Genomic DNA, 20,389 nt, shown 5'->3' on the forward strand with positions numbered 1-20,389 from the left:
AACGGTCTTCTGTGCGCGCCCACTATTCTGTCACAAGCTTGCTCTAAAGCACATGGTACCAACAGGCACTGAAAGCCTGAGTGCTTCCGGATTCAGGGATGAGGAAGAAAACTGTGCTGGAGCCTGATGTGAGGAGTACAGGCACAGAAGCCTCCTCTGGAGAGTTCTGCACCTGCCATGACCCCAGGCTCTGGACAAGCAGGGTGTTAAGTTAACCTTCCCTCTCCTGAGTTTGGGAGGAGGAGACTAGTTGAAGAGTAGTTCTAACAGAAAGAGGGAATCTGTCAAACAAAACGCTGAACAGTCCCTGAATTGCTTTTCAATTGCTCAAAAAATGAGGCCAGTTATTTAACCAGTTAAGGTCCAGGACCAACATCAGGATTCTCACAAATATACAGAACCTCCCTCCCAAACAACTACGTGGTTCATGCGCTTAATTCCCCCAGTTCTTGACAAGGAAGTTCGGGTCACGGACTCCAAAGGCCTTCAACAAGGGACAACCTATCATTCTAAAAATGCAGTTCAAAAATTCTCGAAACTGACAACATTTAAATTGCAGTCAACGCTTAATATAATGAGTGGGCACCAATTAAGGAGTACTGCCAACTCTATGCACTAGCACAGGGATGTGCTCTTCCGTACACAGTACTGAGCAGAACAGTCTAGTCTAGGCTTGAGCTATGCAGAGGCTTGATCAGAATACACATCCCTTTCTAGAAAGATACCCAAGAGGAAGATGACTAATCTTTATAACGCTGAAAGCAACAATGGGAGGTTTGCACCAGCTGATGATTTCCGATCTAGAAACTTCAGTGAAGGTGTCAAGCTACCGATAGAACAATAAAACAGTAGCTTCAATGCATACACAAAAATGAGATTTTGAGTGCCTACATGCAAGGTAGGTCTCATGCAACAGAAACAGATGCAGTCACTCTCCTGAGCTTACTTGGTTTTCAAAACAAACAAAAAAGCAGACCATGCATTTGCTGCCTTAACAGAGTAACATCTAGAATGCCCCTCACTCCTCATGAGACTTACAATTTTACATACAGGGAAGACCAGGTACAGGTAGACTGAAGTAGAATTACAACTTGTTGTACACCACAAAGTATAAACCAATGAAGATGCTTTATACCATTCAAATGTCAACAAACTATACTTTCCACTGAAAACAGAAGTTAGTAACTATTTATCAGAAACAATCTAACCGTTTATCTAAATTTAAGCAAAAATCTGCCTCCAGTGGCAATTCTCAAAATACTCTTCTTTGTTGGAGATTAAAGATGGTATGTTACAACCTAAAAAAGCATCCACTTCATCACCACGAATACACCTGCACTACGCATGTTTCCCATGCAAATGAGCACCCTAACTTGGCCAACAGGCTGACACATGTCATGCTCATTAACATGGGATACTTTTTCATTCCGTCTTCTTTTTATATCTTGCTTTACCAAGCAAACACTTCACTGTCCATTAACAGCTTAATTAAAGAAGCCTTCGGTTCTTAAGCAGGCAAGAATATTGAAAAGCTATCGGTCCAGACCCTAGTATTACTATCAAATATAGTTAGCTCAAGAAAGATGTTGGTTTACCTCCCTTTACCCCTTTGGACTGAACAATTCTTCCTGAAAAAACATGAGGGAAAACTCAGCTGGGCAGTGATATGGTTCTTTGCTCCGTTTTTCATCTGCTTCCTGTGTGGTCAGAAGTTCTTGTAGTATTTTAGCAGCAGCAGCAGTTTCTATAGACAGAGTGGTATTGGCAGCACAAAGAATGTCAGAAGGCTGTAATGGAGAAAAATTCAGGGTTCAATCTGCTTCCACCAGAAATGATGTGTCTGAAGTTACAGGAGTGAGACGTTCCAGCTGACTTTCCTCAGTTGAAGAAGGTGTGTAACTATTAACAGGCAGTGCCTGATTTCCATTAAACTCCAGGATTGAATACTGGTTCTCTACAGGTGCCACTTCCACCTTTTCAGCTTTCATGATGAATGCACCTCATCGGCAACCTGAAACATGGCTTCAAGACTGACTTCTGCCTTCTTGTTTTCTTCAGGCGGCAGTCAGACGGCATCAGTTCAGTTTCATAAGATGACTGTGTTGGAGGATTCTGGAAAAAACAAAATACAGTGAACTTTTGTATAAAAAATTACCATGACAGGATGTGTATTGATTCTGTTTGTCCATTTATCCAAAAGCTTGAAAGATTGGCTGTTATTCTCAGTTAAAATTGCAAGTTTAACCAGAAGAAAGGAAAAAAAAAAAAAGCTACTACTTTGTCTTGGTTTTCATTAACGACCTTACTCTTGGCACGCTTCCTTTCTTCTATTCATGGTCTATCCTGGAGAGGAGCTGGTGTATGCTTGCAGATGCATTGTCTGCACACCCTTTGCACTGCAGGTGTTAAATATACCCAAGCATTCAAATCAGAGACTTCTGGTCTTAGTAGGACCTGTGGGGGTACATCAGAACCACCCTCTTCACGTGCCACATATGTAATAGAAAATGAGAGAGAAAATCCACCAGCCTTCAGTTCCTTCTAAAACTCAAGCATTCCTGTTGTGTATAAAACCAGTATAAACCACAACATTTTTAAGCAAAAGAAAAAGGTCCATATGCTGTAAATGTGCATATGGACAACACAACTTGAGGAACTCACCGCTTCTTAACCACTAATAGCGTTTTCCTCCTCAAGTGATTGTCCATAGGCACATCTACACAAGGGGTGCCCCCCAGGGATGCCCCAGTCCCAGGAGGAGTGGGAATTCAAATACCAATGACAGCAAATACTGTAAAACTGCCCTGCCTGTCACAGCCTCACATCTGGACTCTCCTGTCACGACAGTGTCCCACAGAGGCACAACTCAAAGTCTGCATCAATCTGCATAAAAACCCGACAGAATTTCAGGTCAGAAACACTTCTTGTAGAACCTACAGAGACTGCCTTTGCCATCACAGATCAGGTCTGAACACTACTAAAATTTTTCACTGTAATGACATCACAGGATGACAGGACACAATCAGCAATCCAGTGATGATATTTTTAGTAGAATTCATATATATCGAATAACCTTTAAAACAGAACGAAGACAATGACAGAGTTTTTCAAAAGCAGCAAGTCCTACCCAAGTGAAATGATAGATGACATTTTAACAGCCAGTATCTGTACTGCTACTTCTTCTGGAGGTGACTCAGTCAAAGGACACTAGAAGGGTCATTTCTTCAGACAAATACAAGTCATACAATGATGTTGAACAGAAACTCAGGTCTATTTAAAATACAGCCTTCTTTTGGAAGAGATTCAGTATGAAGCAGTAGTCCTTAGTGCCTGACTATCCTTAGACCTTCTAGCTGAGGTCATGGTTAATGAAAAGCTACTTCCAGAGACAATTAGAGAACAGGAAGCTACAGGATCACCTACAAGGAAAGCCGTATCAGATCAAATGCCAGTGAAGGACTTGGTCTCCCCTGATGGAGATACCACAAAGAGATGAGATCCCGTCTTCTGGGTGTGTGAAGTCAAGTTCTAGTGTGGATTTGTGTAGATGTGCCAGTTTGTAGATAGCCACAAACTGTGGAGGGTGGGGGGAAACGGAGGGGAAAATAAAACTTGGAATTTGAGAAATTTAGGTTAAGTTAAGCAACATCTTTTCATTAAAGGCTAAGCCACCTTTCTGTTTTTATGAGATAGGTTCAAACATTATTCCTCACATTTGATATTTTTTTTCAGTTCTATTTTTTTAAAATGTTAACAAGGTGTTTCATTTCTGTTGCATTGCTTGTTTACTGTCGTAAGTAGTCAGGATTTTAAGTAAGATCTGGGTTACCAAACCGTCCAGGAATAAGATCATCCCTGCCAAAAACCGACCAACCAACCCACCCATACTGAATCTTTTTCTGCCTCTTCTTAGGGGACCTCAGCTTGAAGCTGTTATAGCACATACTGTCTTCCTGGATGCACTACAGGATCTCGTATGTATTTCCAACAGGAGAAAGTGGCCACGCAAAGGTACAATTTAAATCCTTTTAGTTCACCTGAAGAAGATATGACAGACGAGGATGGGGGGGAGGCAGCAATGAAACAAGGAAAACCAATAAAAGATTGAGAAGTCAGGACTTGAAAGGCTAATAGCTTGCTGGTCATGCAAGCTCAAGAGAAAAAATGGTCTAACTTAGCAAAAGTGGTGAAAGAGAAGATGGGCATTTCACTTATAAGATTAGCATAGCGTTGAGCAGGAATTAAAGCACAGCCACACCTTTTCAGGGACTTTTAGGACTACACAAATCTGGCTTGAGTGCTTGGGCAATAGGAATTAGTTCAGACTTGATTTCTTTTTGAAATAACATGGCTGATTATCTTTCCTTATTACAAATAAAAGCAAACTACTTAGGACTGCTTTTAAGGTCAGAAAGTTTTTCTTCTTTTTTCTTGCATGTTTATTTCCTCCATTTCCTGTTACCTCTTGCTTCAGTTCCACAAGGAAATACTGACAGCTTAATAACCATGGTAATAGCAATAATCAAACAGCAGGGCTGCTATTAAAAAAAAACAAAATGAGGTGAGGGCAGGAACAAAAAAATCGCTGAAATCCAACATGTAGCCTCAGTTCACATCTATGATAAAGCAGCGGGGAAGTATTGAGCTAACGGTTGTGAGCTGCCAGCACTGCTGTTGCAGAAGATAGCAGGAGGTCTCTCAAAAGACTCATTCCTACCCAAGGATACTGATTCATCACACTAATCCAAACCCCACTTAAGAGAACCCAAATGAAAAACGGGTAAGAAGTTGTACCTGAGCTCCCTGTTTTGTAACCAACTGTGATAAGAGTGTAATACAAACCTCTGAAACCCCAATTTCAGAAACCTGGTGAGATACACCATCATCAGCCACCATGTCTGGGTATAACCATCTATGTCCCCTTGCCATTCCACGCAGTAGTTCTCTGTAGCTTTTCCTGGAGAGCAAACTGCAGCCAACCAACCAGTTAGTTACTGGCCTGGTCTGCCCATGTTCTAGTCAGGGTCACCTAACACTTTCAGCAGCTCAGGTGCGTACTGTACAAGCCCAGCAGCTGGCCTCCAAGACCCAGAAACTCCACCTGTCTTAATCTCTCCTAAACTTAAAAGTGATGCTCTCTGCAGGACCCAGTAAGGAACAGCACAAGGTTTAAGCTTCCTTGTCCAAGAGTGCCCGCTTTTCCTTCTGAGACCACAAAGCACCGTCTGGATCCAACGGAAACGGTGCTGGTAACCAGCTTGCTGACTGCTAGTGTGCCGATACGGTTCGCTGTCTTCGGGACTGGTCCAGCAGTTTCGTATAGGCTTTGCCACTCCTATCTAGCAGCACACAACATGACCAAACAGCCTAAAACGCCCCGCAAACCACGCTTCAACAGCATTGCACTGAATTCCTGCAACTGGTGAAAGGTATTGAGTGGAACAATAGGAAATATACCATGCAATAGTTCTATTTTTTGTGAAGAACAATAAAAATGCTTAGTCAGCCAGGGCTGATGAATTTTACTGCTTTTGAGGATTTGTGCAAGTGGTTACTGATGGATGATCAATACACCAGCAGGGCAGGATGCTCAATACTGCAGCTTGCCACATCCCCCAGCAGAAGTTTGGGGAAGTATATGCCCCAGAACACACAAAAGGCAAACTGATTATTCCCCACAGCTCAGCAAGAACCGCAGGCAAACTGCTGTCTTCTGTACCATCTGCACAGCCTGTCACCACGTTCCAGGAGAAATGACCTATGCTATGCTAAGACTCAGAAATCTCAAGAAGTCCCGTTGATCCACGCGGTACGATAGTTGTGTTACCCTGCTCAGAGACAGCCGGTTACTGACCTGGTGGAACTGATACAGGGCACTGCTCACCTTTGGCCTTCTCACGCAGAGGATCACCTTCCCACAGTCTCTGCCCAGATGCTCGGCAGCTTTTTGCTGGGGGTTTCCAGGAAACAAAGCAACCACTAGCAAGTGGCCTAAAGCTCTTCTGACTCCACACACTGCCCACGGACTTGCTTCTCCAAAGAACTGATTTTTACTAGACCCTTTGGACACTGTATATTATCCTTCAATCTAGCCACAACACCACCTTTGACAACTCCTTTGGAATGATTTACTATCCCATTGATCTCGGCCTTCCAAGATAAGCTATTTAATTGTGACTTCCCATCGCTCAGACGGATCCTCATGTCCTGGATGAAAAAAGCAGCTCACAATGAAAGTGAGAGGACAAAGATGCACTGTGCGAAAAATAAATACTACAATATCGACAGCATGACTGGCTGTTGGCTATTTATAGCCTTACACTAACGTGTTATCCAGGCCATAACCTGCCCATCTTGGATAAGCTTATTTTTTTAAAAAACTCATGAATAAAAGACAAAGGTTGATATTTGCAAGACAGGAAACTGGATGATCAAGCTTGGGTAGGTCAACCCTTTTTCAACACACATAAGCATAACTTGCTTTGCTTGTCCTCTGTGAGGGGGGAAAAAAGTATATGCGTTATGCTGTAATAGAAAAGAAGCCCTTGCATTCTTACTTCAGATCTTCCGATATCTGATAAGCCAGGCCCTCCAAATAAGGTGCAGTTTCCACTAGAATTACATAATGCATTTACAGGAAGTACTGGAGTTATCTTTAATAAGAGATCTCTGAGGTGGGGCCCATTCCAAAAAGTCACCTTAGTTTTTCTCGTTCAACAAATGAAACTCAGGACTGCAGGAAGCTGTCGGGGACAAAGAAGTGGAGCTGCTTCTCAGTATTTTCATAATATTAAAGAATCTCTTTTTGTCCAGGCAAGAACATTCTTCCAATACAAATGCAGGCTCATTAACTAAAAGTGATTCTGGTGAAGTCAAACAAAAAAACACTCCACTGATGAGGACACCCACTATGCTGCTAGCCTGAAACCTAACCTGAATTACAAAACTACCCATTTAACATTCAGTGGTTCTTTGAAATAGGTATTTGTAAACCACACCGCTTTCACTTTATCAAGCAGATCAATTTTCAAATTTATTTCCTTAATTTCACAAGTGTATAAACCTGCAGTTCATTCATACAGTCTCCTTCGCTTTCACCTCCTTTCAGTAGGCTACGTTCACCTGGACAAAGCTGTCGTGGGTGCACGCTGAAGCAGTAGGACCAGCACAGCCAGCCAGAGGATCTGTGTGGGCTGCTGCTGAACAGCTCTGTGGTGTGGCTGCAAGAATTCAAACACAGCTATCAGACTGCCAGAACTTGTGTCTGGTGTGCAGAGTTCTATTGCTTACTTTGATTAAACATTTCAATAATCACACAGTAAGCGAAATTCCAGAAATTTATTCTTACCTTCCAAGTGATTTTTAAGACCAATTTCTTAATCTTAAAAATATTTATTTTAAGATATGTATAGATGTATCAAAAATATATATTGTAAAATTGATAAAACACACACATACATGCAGAAACTTCATAATCAGTCTCTTGTGTCTTAATATCACCTTTTTGATTTGGCTGCTTGAGTTTCTTGTCACAATACACCACAAAAAGTGTATTCACATAGCTGAGCCTAGGTGTTCATACACACATACACACTTGTGACCATGTGAATTTTAAGACTTACAAAGAAAACGAATTATCTTAACTGAGAGTGTATCATTCCAAAGAATATCATGACTACTCCTGAACTACCACTCACCAGAAAGGTTTTCATATGTAAATGAACCCTACAGGCACAGATGTATTCAAAAGGCGCGATTGGACTTGCACTGTCAGGTGGCACCAATAACTAATATGTCTCACATGGTCTCCATGACTGATTTTTCATTATTAGACACTCTCAGATAATGAAGCTTCAACGCATTTCTTTGACCCGATTCTACTACTGTCAAAGGTTTTGCAGATAGCCAAAAGTAAACAGAACTAAATCCTTAAAATAATTATGGTATAAGGCTAGTGGGGAAAAAAAGACTTAGATGAGCATATTTTATTTTACTGACTTTTCAATAAGAATCATAATGAAAAACCAGGGAAAACTTTTTGTCATGGAAGTTAACAAACAAGTTTGAATACACATAAAAAAGAAATCTTTTCAGAAAGTTCTACTTTGATTTCATTTAATGGGACTTCAAAAGTGAAATGAAAAGAGTCAAGAATAAGATTGAACATACATTCTTTAGTTCTCTCACTTATTAAATACGTATCTTAAGGTTAACTATCACTTTCCAAACAAACTAATCTTGCTGCTATGCTCTCATGATGAAGGAAACCAGACTTTTTCATGTGGACATATGAAGAAACACGCTTTCAGCATGCTGCATTTTATAATATACAGAAGAAAAGATAGCGGAGAGATTAAGAGATACACAGGCACAGAAGTAAAACCACTGAGACAGTCCTAAGTGACAGTGAAAATTAAAAGATTTATCATACTCTAGTGAAATGTCACTTACACTCTCAGAAACGCTAATTAATTCACTGGAGTTTTCAAACACCTCAGATTCCCTAAGTTTCTGTATTTTAGTTTTGATTACACCTTGCAAAACTTGGTATGTTTTCATTGCGTTCACACACCCACCTCCCACCCCAGAAGATTCTACCTGAGCAACATAGCCAAGTTATCCTTTAAACTTAAAGCAACGAGCGCCATCCAGTGAGAGAGATCTACATATTCATGTCTAAATCTACGCTGGTCTCCCTCAGCTCCCCTACAGGCAGTACTTCAAAACAGGCACTTCCAGGACACCAGTAATCTTACCCCAAGATAAACTCTAAACTGAGCAACGTGAATCACACCCGAGACGCCCCTTTCCTTCCCTTGACTACGGAAGAGGGCTGGGGCCTTAGCTGAGACAGAGACAACTACAACTCATCATGATGAGTTTCAGCCTATGCTCTGTAACAAATAGAAATGCAAAGCAGGGACCACCTCCCACCTCCCACCTCAATGAATCAAGTATTCTGGATGAGGCTTGGAGCAACCTGGTCTAATAGAAGGTGTCCCTGCCCACGGCAGGGGGGTGGGAACTTGCTGATCTTTAAGGTCCCTTCCAACCCAAACCATTCTGTGAGTCTCAGGACACCTGCTCCTGGGAGAAGACTTAATAGTTAGCAGCTGGTAAGGCAGGCTCCACACTTTGGCCACCACAGTAATCTTTGCATAAGGGGCACAAGGCAAGGAGCACGTGGCAGAAATTGCCTGTCTCTTAAACATTTAAGTGTGACTACAAGAAATGCTCAGCTCCTCAGAACCCTTCCTTGACAAAAATGACGTTATGGAAACTAGTGATTATTGTCTGAAATGTTCTCAGCAGAGGTCTCAGAAGAGATGCACAAAAGATTTAATGATTTCACTGTGTAGGATTTCTAAACAGGGATAGATAGCTGTCTTTGTGAAGGTGCGGCTGCCAAAGGAGGAGCAGGCAGAAGGAAAGAATAATAACTGAGCTTTAGTTTGTCCAAGGAAAGAGTCACTATTCTGAATTTCAGAAGTTTTAGGGAAATTAAACAAAACCACCACAAAACAACAACAAATAGACCACCACTCCCCAGAAAATAACCTATCACGTGATTTTTCCAATTCAAGGTAAGGGCAAGGAAAAGAACAGTAATTTGCTTCGACTCCTCTTCTGAAGAATAAAAACACTTCAGTGAGACTGATTTATTTTGTAATCCAGTGATTAAGTGAGACTGACAATTGTGGCAGAAATAATTTAGAAAAAAGAAAGGAGCCAAGACTTTTGTACTTTCTAGTCTTCAGTGCATAAAAAAAATACAACATAAAGAAGCTAAGCAAGAAAAAAATTTAGATACAAAAATAGTACGAGCAGAATGAAATATTCTACACCAGGAGTCCTCGAACTATGACCCGTGGGCCAGATACGGCCCCCCAGGGTCCTCAATCCGCCCCCCTGTATTTACAGAACCCCCACATCACCACCACCCTGCCGGGGGTTGGAGGGGGAAACCAAGCAGCAGCAGATGACTTCCTGCCACCTAATCCGCGCGCCGGCCCCCTGTTTAGAAAGTTTGAGGACCCCTGTTCTACACAATACCTTTGACTGATCTTTAAGGTTTAAAAACTTAACCTGGAAAAACATGAGACCAAGGCCTAGGATACTACTTCTTAACAAGGTCTCAGTGCTTTAATATCATTGTCCAAGTTTTGCTTAATTAAAAAAAAAAAACAAAAATGAAAGTTAGCCTCACACTGACTAGTTTTGGACAAATGTTTTTCTCCTCGCTCTTTCACCTCAACAGAAAAGCTATCCAGAAAATCACCAGGGGGGGACACAAAATCTGGAGGAAGGACACGAATACCAAACAGAAACTCCTTTTGCTTTAAAGGTCCATCTTCCTTTTAGACTTGACACTTTCTAATTCTCGCTTGAGATATACACGTGGCAGAGTATTATAGAAAAATATTTAGAACTCTCACTTTAAAATCTATTTTTGAAAAGCAAATGCAGAAATTCTTTTTCATACCTGTTGGATAGCAGGCTTGTGAGTACAACACTGAAGATGCAGAGCTGCTACAATTTGCAATGGATGCGGCAACGCTTTGAGTCCCTTGCTGAAGTGGCAGAAGAGAAGCCACAGGCTGGAGTGTGTACGTGGCTCCTGTTGGAAGTGTCTGGAGTACCGGAGAGGCAGCCCCTTTATCTGGAAAAGCTGTGGAAGCCCCTTGCCCTGGCAGCAACCCAAGTGGTCCCTGCTGGATCCAAGTGGAAGGGACTGGAGTCGGATCTAATCTTTGTGCTGCTGAAGTGCTGGGGGCTTGGCACGAGGTTGCCATGTAGGAGTAAGGAGAGAAAACACCTTGACCGTAAAGTTGATGAAACTGTCCTACAGTCAGCAGTCCTGCAGTGGGTACAAAATAAAGTGAAACAAGTGTTAAGGAAAGGCGTTTTCACAGGCAAAGAAAGGCAATATGAGGAGCCAAGGCTCTACAACATTATTTGTGAAGACTACCTTTGCTCCAGCATACTTAACCCAGAAAGGAGACTGTACTCTTAGACCCGAGCATGCAGTAACTGCTGTGTGACACACGAGTGAAACACCAACACAGGTGTCTGCGTAGCATTCAATCTCCTTAAACTGGCAGTAATGAGTTACCCATATTTAGAAATGTGCTATAAATCGAAAAGTGTAGTAACTTACTAAACCAAACAAAAGCCATTTTGAAAGTACTGTGTGTTAAATTAGACAATACATTTTAAAAAAGGGACATCATAAAGCAAGATTTTACCAAACTCCACTACTGACAGCTCACAAACAGCTAAGAGAAGGGCAATGTCAAAATCCTCCAAAGGACTTTGCAAGTACTTTATGACAAGTCATTTATTTGGTCAAGAAAAAAAATTCAAAGCCAATTTTTTCTCAGTCAGCTCAACTAGTTCAGTGCAGACTAAAATATCCCAGACTTTGCCATTTTGTTATTTCCTAGATAGTCCTTTTATTCTTCTCTATTATTTTACAGTTTCCTCTCTCAGACAGTTACTGTTTCATGAAATGGTATTTGCTTTTATACCATGACAGCTCAATTTCTGTTTTGGTGACTTTGTTGAAACACTGACAGTAACAGCCCGAACGCCTGTGCTCATTGATTTCTCTAAGAACTACTGCATTTGTGACTCCCCTGCAGGACTGCATTTAGCCATGAGAATTACAAGTTTCAGGATGGTTCACATCAATAGGGTTTATCTAGAAGCCAGGCTTTCTCAGACCTGTAGTTTCCAATTCTCACTCAAAAGGACTTTTTTTTTAAAAAATAGCCTCACACTTACCTCTTGCACTCCTCTGATGAAAGCTAATTCCAGAAATCAGTAACATACAGTCATTATTCTGCAAGTTCACATTTAACCATTAAGAATCACTAAATAAATACCAGCTGACCCTGAAAATTTGCTAAGACTTAATGTATAGGACTGTTTATTTCCTGTTCAGTACTTTCACCATTTATAAACAGAGAAGGGACAGGGGTATGAAAATCCTTTTGTTTATATTTTACCTTTGGATAGGGACATGAAGATTATCTAGTTCTAACACATAAACAAGACACCACAGGATGCCAAGTTACCAACCTCCTGTTGCTGTACAGGAATTGTTCCTGAATGTTTAACACAGCGTTACATGCTGCAAGACATTGGGAACAGACTGAGGCTTTGCAAACAAAAGTATCTCTTATCTATCAAAGTACCTCACATTTACAGCAAAGACGTGTCTCTAAATAGTCAGTACAGAGCGCAACAGTGCATTGTCAGCCTGTCAGAACTTGACTGCATAGAAACCCCAATGTTTTCCTTGTTCTGTCTTTCTAGAAAATGAGACTCCTAGAGCAAAAACTCTGAAACTGGAGCCATCAAAACAGATGACAAAAAACGAAAAAGTCGTCTCTTTCTAATAATTTCCTTTACCAGTGGTCTGCATTACATCAGACAAACCACAGGTCATTGAAGTCTGCAATGACTCATCTTAGCATTAACAACGTTCACATCAAATCATTAATTTAAATGCTTCCTAGCCTCCCTACTGAAATAAGTTCCATCCCTTCTCCGATGCTTCATTTTGTTTTCTTGGTATTGCACATGCAGTTCCACACACATCATGGAAAACATCACTTGAATTAAGATGACAGTTCCTACCCTGACACAGTAACCAAGAGTATGGTGATACCCTACTCTGCTCTAAATGCCAGCTGGTGCTGCAGAGAGCAGTACCTTCAACTGCTTCTCCCCTTCTCCTGGTTGCACAGTCCTGCCGCTCCTCCTACACCGCGCCTTACAGCTCTGCACCCATGGGGTGCATCACCCGGGTCCAAGAGCCAGCCACAAAAAGGCTATTAAAGTCTTCTCTGATCATTGCGCTGAACCAACATGTTGCTGTATCAGCTGCAAGGAAGATGACAGTTAACACGCCACCAAAGGAATGGGAAGCAGGAGTGCTCTTCTGGCAGCAGCCCACAGCTAGAGCAGCCCAAGAGCACTGCAAAGCAAGATATTCACATCTTCCTTACACAGCGCCAACTACAAAGCTTTCGGGCCGATACAAAATGTGTGGAATAATCCTGAGGGCACAGACTTGTCTTGGGAAAACTCAGATCCTCTCAAAGAGGGTTAGAAAGAAAGAAAACACGTTCTAGGGCTTTTCAGCGGTATTATTTTCTAATTAGCTCTCACCTACTCATGCAATCCGTTTTAAAAACTGCGTAGCTTGTGAATTCTTTTTCAGGAGACAACTGACAGAAATCTTACTACCAGGTCTTGTCTCCTTTGCACAAAACTAACAGGATGCTCTAGTTACCACTTCACACGACTCACTGTTTTGCACGCATTTAATGACAGCTTATTAAGCACCCCTACTGATGGGCATCCTTACTGACGGGCAAGAAGCAGTAACGTTCGTCTGGTAGAGCTGTGCCAGCTCCACAGAGATCGGGCAAGGGTGTTCTTAGTGTAGTACACAATGGAGACTGTACTATAGTCTCATATATAGTCTCAGTATACAGCCTGAAATACATGTGAACCATGCTACTCATGCTTACTGGCAGCAGATCTACCTGCATAAACAACAACAGCTTCCCTACACCGGGTGAACTGAGATGCCACCAGCAAGGACAGGTAACCCTTCTCCCTCAGGGGAGTGCTGATTTTCAAAAACCCATGCCACCCGGAGCTTCTCAAAAACCCACCAAGGCCCCACATGGCCCACTCTGACTCACCAGGCCTGTTGGCATTGCTGAGCGTCGAGGGCGGAAGCAGCGGTTGCCCGTCCAGTGGCATGCCAAGCAAGCGCTGGAAGCGGTTGGGTGGGCGGCTGGTCACATCCAGGGCCCGCTGCCATCTTCGCCTTGTTGCCTTTCATCAGGCACTTCAGGTGGACGAGGAGGTTGGGGCGGTCGCGGCGAAAGTGGGGGCTGCGGAAGTGATGCAGGGGCCCGGTGCAGTTGCCACTGTTGCCTTGTCCACCCTCTGGGCCCGGCCCAGGCCCGGGCCCGGGCCCCACCACACTGCTCCCCGGCAACATCCCCACCTTGCGGAAGCCATAGAGATTGAGCTGTCGGATGAAGCTGCTGAAGTTCTTGGTCTTGAAGAAACCGGCAGCTGCCGCTGCCCCATGGCCACCCAGCTGCGCCCAGCAGCTCGCACTCAAAGAGCGGCTGGTTGATGACCAGCCCCTGGCCGGAGGCATCCCAGCGAACGGAGCGGCAGCGTGGGCTGTTGACCAGCCGCCACAGTCTGGCAGGGAAGGTGTTGGCACTGAGGGGGACGGGCTGCTGCGACGCGACCATGTCGGTAGGTGGCACCAACCGCCGCGCTCAACCGCCGCCTGCGTGGCCTCCGCTTCCCCCGCCACGCGCCGAACGGCACGTGCCCCGCTTGCGAGGCGCTGCCCGCCGTGTGCGGCCCCCGGCCCTCAGCCCCGCCGCGGCGCTGGTCTGCGCAGCGCCCCAGTCCCTCGGCATGGACGGCTGCAGCCCGACCACCCCCTCAGCCCGGCCATCCCCCTCAGCTCCCGGTCCCCTCAGCCGCCCCTCAGCCCCGCCATCCCCCCTTCAGCCCTGCCATCCCCCCCTCAGCTCCCCGGTGCCCTCCGCCCCACCTCAGCCACGCCATCCTTCTCAGCTCCCCGGTGCCCTCAGCCCCGCCATCCCCCTCACTCCCACCATCCATTCAGCTCCCCAAGTCCCCTCAGCTGGGCCATGTCCCTCAGCCCCCACCATGTCCCTCAGCCATCCCCTCCGCCCCGCCGGTCCCCTCACCCCACCGGCCCTTCAGCTCCGCTGCCACCAGCATCTCCTGTAGCTTCTGTGAGTGACCCGGCAGCTGAGGCCCGGGGCCAGAAGTTGCCGCTCAGGGCGGCCCCGCTGCCAGCTCGGAGCCATCCCGGGGGCAGCCTGGAGGCCCTTGAACCATGGCGTGGGTGAGCGCCGGACCGTGGAAAGTGGATGCAGACAGGGCAGAGCGGGGAACACGCGTTCCGCAGCCTCGTGCCCCGCCATGGCTGCCCGGCACCCCGGGAAAACCCCGGGAAAGGGGTGGGGCTGCAGGGCCACGTGACACAACATCGAATCCCAGGGAGGGGCGGGGCGGGGGCGGGTTCTGCTGAGCAGCTGGACCTGCCCGGGCTGCCGCGGCTGCCGCGGGGTGCGGGCGGCGGGGATGGAGGGGACAGAGGGTGGTGGTGATGGAGTGGACAGAGGGGATGGAGTGGACAGAGGGGATGGAGGGGGGTGTGGGCATTGGGGACGGAGGGGGGCGAGGGTGGTGGGGACGGAGGGGACAGAGAGGGACGCGGGCAGCGGGGAGCTGGGGAGCTGCTCCATGTGCCGGGGGTGCACGGGGCTGGTGCTTACCCTGCCGGGAGGAATGCTGCTGGCAGAGAAGGTGTTGCAAAGTGTTGGCTTAAAAACCACTGGCAGTTCACAAAAGGAAAAGCAAATTTATAAGGAGTGCACAGGAACGCGGAACAAATCGGGAATTGTGTCACATTTGCCCTAAAACCCCCCAGACCTGTGCAGTTCTGATCCTCACACCAGAACAGATCAGATGGAGTTAAAATGGGGCAGAGAAAATCAGCAGCGAGGATAAGAACTAGCTTCAGCGGAAGGAAATGCTGAAGAAGGAATCTTCAGAGGGGCGGTTATTGTATGAAAAGATAGGTAGTAAAGTTGTAGTTAATGTAAAGGAGGCAAGCACGACTAATGGAGGATTTCAAATAGAAGAAATCAAATCAGGTACTTAATCACAGGGAAACTGGGGAACTAATTGTCACAGGATGTTTTGGGTACCATAATGTTACTTGGCTAAGGGAGGGTGCGGGGGTGTGTGTATGTGTGTGTGTGTGTGAAGAAAAAAGAGAGGGAAAAATAAAAAGAACAAGATTAGCTATATTCACAAAGACCAGAACTCTTAAGCGGCACCTTTGTCACTGCGAGTGCTTGCACTGTGCGCTGGCACAGCTCTGAGGTGGTGCCTGAGCTGCACTGGTACAGATGTGCCCTCTCCTCAGCCTTGTGCTGTCAGCTGTGACTGCAGGCAGGCTGCAGGAACCAGCAGAACCATCCTTACCGCTGCACGACAGGAATCTGCTATGAACCAACAGGCAAAGAAGAGCAGGGAGCCGGGGAAGGAAGAGTGTGGTGATGTCTCTCTCTGCTTGCATCTTGCCCACAGGTCACCAGCAGTGGCGGAAGAAAATGACATTCCTCTGTCTTGGCTGCCCTCAAAGCAAGACAGTAGTGAGAAGACTGAGCACCTGTGTGTTTTGTGAGCTCAAATACATTATCTTGTAGTTGTCGTAAAATTTCTTAGCAAGAAGGTACAAACCCAAACCTCTTCTATAACTAAAGTCGTCCTTATTGCTTTGCTTTACAGCACAGCCCCTAACCACCAAGGCAAGTAAAAGCGCAGTAAGTTCCAGAAAGGGGGCAAAATTGAATAAACTGATGGGAAACTGTTCCTATTCTTAAACTGAAAGTAATATCCCTCTGCTCTTCCGCATAGCTGAAGTGAGGAAAATGATGTTTGGGTGGGGTTGCTAACAGAGTTTCACACTTCAAATTAAACCAGAAGCAGAAATTTTGTCAATGTTGTCATCAAAGCTAAATCCAGCACCACAGAAGGATGTTGCTTTACCCAAGGAATTAGTGGCCTACGATTCTAGTAAGCTCATGCTGTCGTCTTCCCAAGAGGCTTTGCATTTTTTTTTCCCCTCGGTAATAATTTATTAAGAATTATGTTGCTCAGTGTAAACAGCTAAAACTTAAGTAGAGCATACTGAATGCAAATCTGAAAAATCCAGAAAAATGTCCACTTCACAAAAAATTCTTCTCGGCATTCCTGAGGTTGTCTTTTGCATTACTTCAGTGAAATGAATTTGGGTTTCTGTCTCCCTGTGCAGCAAGAGTGCCAGAAGACCATGACTACCTGATGGTGGGACAGGTGAGATTTTTAGTGTATCATCCGTAAATCAGGGCAGAGCCAGCAATACGTAGTCCATAACTGAAATGCAGAGCATGATCCCCTAGAACTAACACACAGAAACATCGGTCCCTTTGGTACCACTGGCCATTCTTGACTTCAGCCACAAGAGCGGATTCATTTGCCACTTCATGGTCAGTGGGTTAAATTTGGTCCTGAGGACTTTAATCGTTACTTTGCTGTCAAAGATTGTTATTAGCCAAAGGTGATGGGAGCTGCAAGAATAAATAGCTTATTACTAATTTGTGTTATGGACTCAGTGCTTTCCTTCTTTTTCACCCATGTGAACTCAAATTGCTGTTAGCCCGCACGCCCCTATTTGCCATGTACCATGGCAGTTACTCTCTGGTGTCTGCCTCTCTCACAGCTGTGCCTTTCTCTGCAGCTAGCTTTCTTCCTCCTTCCCTGCTGCGGGACACCAGAGATGTGCCTATTTTACAGACGAGAAGGTGGGCCTTTGCCAGAGATTCATAATCCTCTTCTCCTGCCAGTGCTTAATCTCCATTCCAACCTTTTGTAATAACCTCCCAGTTTTCTATGTTTCCCTTGCTTATACATATACATATAGTAAAACCCCCTACCAACTGAACGATGTAAATTACACATTTTGCAAACTGATTCTGCAGAGCTGAACATAAATGTTATTGTTAGCTTGTCTACTGTATGTCAGGGCAAGGACAGCTGCATTTCCATGCAGTGTGCTGACCCTGACTACCATCCAAGGACATAAGCAGTACTTAATCCCTGGAAGGTTTTACCAAGTTAAGTGGAGGATTTTTAATCACCTGGAAAATTTAAATCAATGTGTGCTTTTGTTCAGCTACCAGTTAGTTGAGGAAGTGACCAGTTTAAATTATTAAGCCTGTAATTTGCAGAAGGCCAGACATGCTGCGTACAGTCACCCTTCCTGGGCTGAAAAAGTCCACCTCTAAATGCATAAGAGGAATGTACATATATACTATAAAGCTGGAAAATAACTGTTCTTACCATGATTATATGCATGTTAGATCTGTGAGTGGTAAGAATTGTTGCTGTAATTAGTTTCAGTTTTGTTAGGAAGGTAACAAAGAACAGTTGAAAAACATTCCCTAGAGAATTAACATTTTGGAAGAAAAGTGATTTTTCTTACATTTTTTTTTTCTAGTTAAAGAAATAATCAGCTAGTACAGAAGGATGGATATTATTTTCTTATTGATGTATAGCAGTACAAATCTTTGAGCTCCAGACCTCTTGTAACACAGCTAAGGCAGAGTCTCATACTACTACATTTTAATTTGTTCTGAATCAACATAAGTAAACATTGAATATTTCTATCCATGTCATCTTAATTAGGAAGGAAAGAAGGACCTAGATGCTTTGCTAATAAGTCAGATAAGAGAAAACTCAAAACTGTTTTCAGATTTGACAAATTTTGGCAAATAATATCTGTTTTTAATTATGGATGGGATTAGGTCCGGAAGCACGAGCATAGTACAAGACAACCAACTTTCCTACTCAGCAGACTCATCTGAAACTATGGAACATGACAATTTTAGAACGGAAGCCTAAGAACATATCATCAGCCCATTTTTCTCAGTTCTGTTTTAAGTGATCTTTGAAAAGCGTAGTTAACTTCTGTTTCATGTGTTAATACCATATTAAATTGCCTTATTGCTTTGTGACGTAGAGAAACTTTGGTGTTGATTTCTCTGATTTATTTCAATTATTTTTTTTCTTGTAAGCTTGAAAAAAGGATATTCCACTGAAATAAGCTGATTGCAAGCAGTTTCAGTAATTGAATCCCTAGATAGTTGTCTTTATGCTGGGAGGATTTATTTCTAATGGAATTTTAATGCTGAAACAGTTTAATTTAAAACTGTTGCCATAAAACATGTTAGAATTTTCTATTTTTGTTGCAGGATTTTTTTTTCTTTTAACTTTTTTCTTTCAAATAAAAAAAACTTTTTAAAAGCTGAGGTTTAAGATGATATTATTACACTAAGAAATACTGTAAAATATATTCTGAGAAATTAGAAAGATTTCTACAGGATAGACCTGTTAAGACTATCATGCGGTCAGTCTGTTGCAGTGTTCGCCAGTACTAAAATGACTGCATTTAAATAATATTACAAGTAACTGAGGTGTTTTTTCAGTAGGAAGAAAAATCCTTTGTGACCAAAATGTAAACCAAAGACCTATCTTCCACAAAGTTCAGATGTCTGTGGCTATCCAACTGCACAGCAGTCCTGTCATCAGAGCAGCTTACCTGAACTCAGCACCTGTTAAAGGGGGATGATGAACTTCTGCCCCTTGCTTCCTTTAATTGCACTCTCTATAAAACCGGTTTCATTTCACTCCCTGCTGTTCCCGGGTGTGGGGTCTAGCAGGATGCAGACAGCACCCTTCTGTGCTGTGAATTGGGGTCTGGTGGGTGAGCAGTCTGCGGGGGGGCGAGCAGGAAGGGTACCGAGGTGACACCTCCCAAGCCCAGGGCACACTCGCTCCAAGGACAGGCAGCCCCCCTAAGTCAACATTTGAGAACCAGAACAGAAGATGCTGGTGAGGGCTCCCAGCATAGGGCTCTACTCCATTGTCTATGGAGGAAAGAGGTTTATGACTTCGATGTTTATCAAGAAAAGTGCTCTATAAATTCATGCTCCCAAAAATTCATACACTACTATCATGATTTTTGGGTGCAGAGCGCAGGAATTTAGTCGGTGGTCCTAATCCACCCAGCTAATGCATCTTAATAAAGTACTATCTGTCAGCTGAGCTACAGCAGCAACAGGTGTGTTCTGGTCAGCCTGAGCTGCAAAGCAATTTGGCTAGATAAGCATCTTCTGATACAAAAAGTTTTAACGGTAGGACAAGCCTTACATGACTGTCTCTTGTAATTATTCATTCACACAGATCATCTTTTTTGACATACTTTGGCAAAGTTTTGAAGTGTTCCCAAGATGTAGGACAAGTGGCTGGATCATAAGAGCATAGATATTTCAGATCCAGGTAGGTAAATATCTGAACTACCTCAGGCAAGATAAACCCAAAGTTTTGTTCCTCACAAACCAATCACAGAAATGAAAAATTACCGTTATTTTAATATGACAATATGTAAAATGACAAACAAAGTATGACAATAGGGAAGTGAGTGGCTTTGTTACATACTCATATAATCTGGTCCTTAAAAGCTATCTCCTGGCTACATCATTGTTGCAGTGAAATTCATTGTTCTCTTTACACATCTTTGGAACTCTCATGTATCAATGACTATAAGATCAGAGTATGATCATCTTCAAGGAAGAGTTGGTAGCCCACTCTTTGCCAAGGTTGTAGAATGACCGAATCAGGACTTCTATACCCATATTGTCAGGAATTTTGTCTGATTTTGTATTTGGGGGGGGGTGGGGGGTCGTGGTTGGTTTGGTGCTTG

The 20,389-nt window shown here is 43.9% G+C and overlaps 1 long non-coding RNA gene across 1 annotated transcript; it reads right to left on the minus strand.

The window, feature by feature from the left end:
- Window positions 1–2,086: 2,086 nt before the first annotated feature.
- On the minus strand, window positions 2,087–14,131 carry LOC121082263. The gene is made up of 5 exons (XR_005825956.1): window positions 14,030–14,131; window positions 13,719–13,913; window positions 10,484–10,858; window positions 7,123–7,220; window positions 2,087–2,112 (listed from the first exon to the last, which is right to left on the minus strand). It is a non-coding gene; the product is annotated as an uncharacterized LOC121082263 (long non-coding RNA).
- Window positions 14,132–20,389: the final 6,258 nt, after the last annotated feature.

This window comes from Falco naumanni, unplaced genomic scaffold, assembly GCF_017639655.2.
Source record: "Falco naumanni isolate bFalNau1 unplaced genomic scaffold, bFalNau1.pat scaffold_49_arrow_pat_ctg1, whole genome shotgun sequence".
Classification (NCBI taxonomy): Eukaryota; Metazoa; Chordata; class Aves; order Falconiformes; family Falconidae; genus Falco; species Falco naumanni.